The sequence below is a fragment of the Myotis davidii genome, unplaced genomic scaffold (assembly GCF_000327345.1).
Source record: "Myotis davidii unplaced genomic scaffold, ASM32734v1 scaffold342, whole genome shotgun sequence".
Lineage (NCBI taxonomy): Eukaryota > Metazoa > Chordata > Mammalia > Chiroptera > Vespertilionidae > Myotis > Myotis davidii.
This window is the reverse complement of record NW_006293523.1, coordinates 524,526-529,669: the sequence shown is the minus strand read 5'-3', so window position 1 is coordinate 529,669 and position 5,144 is coordinate 524,526. Positions and strand designations below refer to the sequence as shown.

Genomic DNA, 5,144 nt, shown 5'->3' with positions numbered 1-5,144 from the left:
TGATTTGTGGGCTAGTTCATTACAGTGGGCCCCAACCGCCAGACACATATTCAATACGAATCAAGCAGTCTGCATATTATTCAGCTTAATGTGAGTTTACCAGTAATGTTTTATTGCCAGTTCAGGAGAGTGGTTCATAGAAAGCATTTTTCCCCAAAAGGACAGAGATCAAAGCCTAATGACCCCATGGTGCTTGTTTAATGAAACGACTCATCTGCATTGTTTATTTGCATAACACAATAATTACTCATAGAGTTAATTATCATACATATGATTATCTGACCTGAGGGGTTAGAGTTTTTATTGTCATAAACCCATAGAGGGCAGCCCTGGTAGTTGGTTTGGGTAGTTGGGAGCAAGATTAAATTCCCTTTCATTTCAGTTTGGTTGGGAAAGAAAGTGTTATGCAATTAATGGTCTAAGGAGAATTGGTTAAGTGCAAAGAAAATGAGGCTACATCTTTCCTCCATAAGGTAAATTCTCCAGGAAGTAAAGTGTTAATTCTAAAAAATAAAGCCATGGAAAAATAATGGGAGAGTATGATCCATAATTGAGAACATTTTTGGTGTAGAGAGGGGGACCAGATAGAGGAAAAACCTATATTTGACTGCATACACAATACAAACTCTTTACATAAAATATAATTACTAATACCTTTAAAAAATGAATAAGGTATAAAAACTAGAGTAGAAATATTTGAATTAATCATTTAATCAATAACCCAATTACTCATTGAATAAATATTTATTCAACACTAGTGTGCCATTTTATCTGCTAATTATACATTAATGCACATACAATTATTATTTATTTATTTATTTGATACACACATATATATTTGATATATATGTATATATCTTAATACAGACAAAAATGCTTTACCAAATATATCAAATACTTTTTTAAATACTTTTGTTAATTTTTTTAGAGAGAGAGTAAGGGAGAAGGAAAGGGAGAGAGAGAGAAACATCAATCCATTGCCACCTGCATGTCCCCCACTGGGGATGGAGCCCCCAACCCAGGCATATGCCCTAACCAGGAATCAAACTGTGACCTCCTGTTGCATGGGTCTATACTCAACCATTTAGCCACACCAGCCAGGCTCATTTTTTTCTATTGAATATTCAGTCCTAATCTTAGAAATTCTCTCTACATACCTCTGGGTGTATGGAATGATGCCCAACCAACTGAACCACACCAACCAGAGCCCAGACATCAAATTCTTATACTTCTTTTGTGCTTATTTTCAGTTTTTTATTCAATTAAATTGATTTGTCTACTTATATCTATTTCAGTAAAGTATTTTGAAATTAATGCTGTTGTGTGTTTATTTTGCTTCAGCTGCTGTTTATTGAGATGCAGGTAGGCTCTGTAGCAACAGGCCCAGAGGTGGCTGCAGTAGTGGGGAAAATGAAAGCAAGGGTGTTTGTCTGCACCAGCTGAGTGGAGCAGGAACAGAGTGCACAGTGCAGGACAGGTGGGAGTGTGGGAAGCTGAGGGGATTGGAGAAGCAAGTGGAAGGCAGGGCCAGAGTCTCAGGAAACTGGAACCACTGGCCTCTCCAGCTGGCTCTCTCCTGACCCCAGGCCAGGCTTGGGGGTTCTCTGAGTGTCCATTTCTACAGGAACTGAAGGGAGTGCACAAAGGAGGAGAAGCAGGAGCTTTGCCCTTTATGCTAAGCTCTGGAGCCTCCAGTCCTACACCCTGCCCCTGTTGCGTGGGTGGGGCCATAAGATGGGCAGCCTGGCTCTGGGCTACCTCACCTCAGCAGGATTTAAAAATGGCCATGTTTACAGAGGCATCCATCTTCTTCGTTGGTGTTCCAGCCCACCAGTGCCACAGGGCAGCCCCAAGTGCACTCTACCCTCATTGCTGGCCTAAGGGATGGGTTGTGGGGAGGAGATGAGAGGGGGCTGAATGAGGGGCACTCCACAGGCACTACAGCATGGCGTTAGTGAAGCCTGAGCCAGATGCCACCCAGTCAGCACGATGACCTCATCTCCCTTCTTGAAGAAGCCTTGGTCCTTGGCAGCATTCATGGCCTAGTTCACGCGGAGGTCCACTGGGCCAAGTTCTCAGCCCAGGCCTCCTGCACTGGGCCCTTATACACCACAGAGAAGATGCCACGGTACAGGTGAGTCTGGAGAGCTGTCTGATGATTACAGGTCACAGCAATGAGGGGGCTACTGGTGAGTACCTGCTCACCTGGTGAGCAGACCTGCCAGGCTTGGTGAAGACAATTATGGCCCCATTGGGGTACTTGAAAAAGGGCCCCACAGCGCCCTAGGCAGCGACGTCTGTGGGGAGTGGGCTCCAGGCGGCAGAGTTCCTCAAATAATTGCAGGCGGTAGATGCCACCTCTGCCTCACCCGCCATCAGGTGCTGCATGCGCACAGCCTCCAGGGTTGGTCCCCCATGTCCGGCTCTCCAGACAGCATGATGCAGTCGGCTCCATCCAGGACCACATGGGCCACATCACTGCCCTCAGCCCCGGGAAGACCCGCTGCTCTCCAGCACCTGCGCGGCACAGATGACAGGCTCCCCGGCTTGGATGCATCACCCGACCATCATCTTTTGAGCAATGAAGACCTTCTCTGCAGGAATCTCAGTGCCTAGACCCCCATTGAGCTACCATGAGAACCATCACTGACTTCCAGAATCTCATCAAACCTCTGAACTCCCTCGTGGTTCTCCATGTTTTGGATTACCTTGATGTTCTTTCCTTCTCTTCCAGAACCTTTCTGACTCTGGACATCGGATGCCTTGTGGATGAAAGAGCAACACGATATCTGCATCCTGCTCTACCCCCAAATTCAGATCCTGGATGTTGTTTTCTGGCCGGCAGGCATGTCCACAGCAGCGCCAGGGAGGTTCATACCCTTCTTGCTGCCCCAACAGCCACCATTCTCCACTCTGTCACCAAGAAGTCAGCACCTTTCTTCTTCACCTTCAGAGACATAAGTCCACCATCCACGTAGGTCTTGCTGCCCACTTCCACCACCTCGCAAATGTTCTTGGAGTCTATCCACATGGTGTTTTCCTCACACTCTCACGTATGCCTTATCCAGCGTGATCTTGAGAGTGGCCCCTTTTTTCAGCTTCTCCTCTGGGGTCCTGCTGCCCTTGATGAGCCCAGTTCGGATCTCAGGTCCTATAGGGTCCAGGGTCACAGCAACAGGCCGTAGAGAACGGGATCAAGAGTAAAGCTTTCTGAGGCTGCGCATGTTCTTGATGGTCTCTGCATGGTACACGTGAGTTACAGGAAAGAAGTTCAGAGGAGCCACATTCATTGCAGACTTAATCATTTGATAAAGTGATTCAACATCTCCACTGATCGGGAAGAGAGTGGAAAGGTATATTCAAAGTACTGAATGAATAATAATATTCATTAGCCCCTTCAACATCTCCACTGATCGGGAAGAGAGTGGAAAGGTATATTCAAAGTACTGAATGAATAATAATATTCATTAGCCCCTTCAACATCTCCACTGATCGGGAAGCCGGGCCAGAAGATACCAGTGTTCCGAGCTGTGATGGACGATGAGTCAATGTCAGGGCCGCACCTGTGCTTCAGGAACATGTCAGCGCTGGCCACATGCATGCAGCTGCTGGGTCTGAATGAAGGCAATGAGCACATCACTGTGGGGCTTCCAAGTGGCTCCTCCCTGGTGGTCCAGCTCAGGCTGCTGCAGAGAGAGAGGTTTGGAGGCTCCCAGGGCAGTGGTGTTGCTCCTGTGCCGAAATAAATGCTGTCTTAAAATCCATTTTAAATTATGTTTGCCCAGGTCTCTTTCACTATTTTCTTTTCTCTTTTGTGTATTAATAATATACTGGAATATGTTGGAGACACTTGTTGGGTGGAAAAAAGATATATTCAGGTTTTTTTGCCCATTTTCAAATGAATTATTTGTGTTTTTGCTATTAAATTGTATGAGTTTTTAATACATATTTGGGATATTAATCCCTTCTCAGATATATGGCTACAAATGTTTTTTTCCCATTTTATAGGTTGTCTTTTATTTTGCTGATGCCTTTCTTTGCTGTGCAGATGGTTTAAGGTTTTATGTTGATTACTGGTTGTTTTGTTTGTGCTTTTGGTGTCATTTCTAAAATATGCCAAGATCAAAGTGGAGGAGCTTCTTCCCTGTGTTTTCTTCTGGTGCTTTTATGGTATTTGGTCTTGTGTTTAAGGCTTTGGTCTATTTCAAGTTAATCTGTATAAATAATGTAAAATAGAGATCCGATTTCATTTTTTGCTTTTGTTTTTCCGACACCATTTGTTGAAGACTCTCCTCTCCCAGTTGGGTGCTCTTGGCACTTTTATCAAATACTAGAGGGCCAGTGTATGAATTTGTGCACGGGTTGGGTCTGGCAGGCCTGTTCTGATGGGGGCCGATCAGGCAAGGCCGGCTGGGGGAGGGCCCAGTCATCCCCACCCCCGATCAGGGTGGGGGGGCTGATCCGGGATGGGGCCAGTCACGGGGAGGGGTCGCAGATGGTTGGTGGGGCTGATGGGGCCCCCCGATCTGGCCAGTTGTCTGCCACAGTGTGCGTCATAGTGACCAGTTGTTCTGGTCGTTCCGATCATTCTGGTCATTCCCGTGTTTTGGTTGCTTGGCTTTATATAGAGAGACTATTTAATTGTGTATGTGGGAGTTTAATTCTGGACTCTCTAATCTTTCCCATTAGTCTGGTCTATGTATTTATTTTTATGCCAGTAATATATAGAGTATATACCTATTTTTACCAGCATATTTTATATTTTCAGGTTTACTGTTATTAATTACTATTTTTTGGTTTCAGCTTGAAGACCTCTGTTGAGTATTTCTTATAAGGCAGGTCTAGTGGTGATGAATCCCTTGGCTTTTATTTGTAAAAACCCTTATCTCCTCTAAATTTCTGAAGAACAACTTTGCCATGTAAATATTCTTGACTGGTATTTTTTGTTCTTCATTCAGTACTTTGAATATACCTTTCCACTCTCTTCTAGTCTGCGAGGTTTCTGCGGAGAAATCTGATAGTTACCAAGTGGTCGTTCCCTCATATGTGTGGAATTTTCTTGTCTTGATGCTTTTAAAATTCTCTTTGATTTTAGACATTTTTTTATGAATGCATTTTGGGGAAGATGTCTTTGGGTTGAATCT

General features: G+C 44.7%; 1 pseudogene; it reads right to left on the bottom strand.

The window, feature by feature from the left end:
- Nucleotides 1-1,938: 1,938 nt before the first annotated feature.
- LOC102764088 lies at nucleotides 1,939-4,557 on the bottom strand (annotated as a pseudogene).
- Nucleotides 4,558-5,144: the final 587 nt, after the last annotated feature.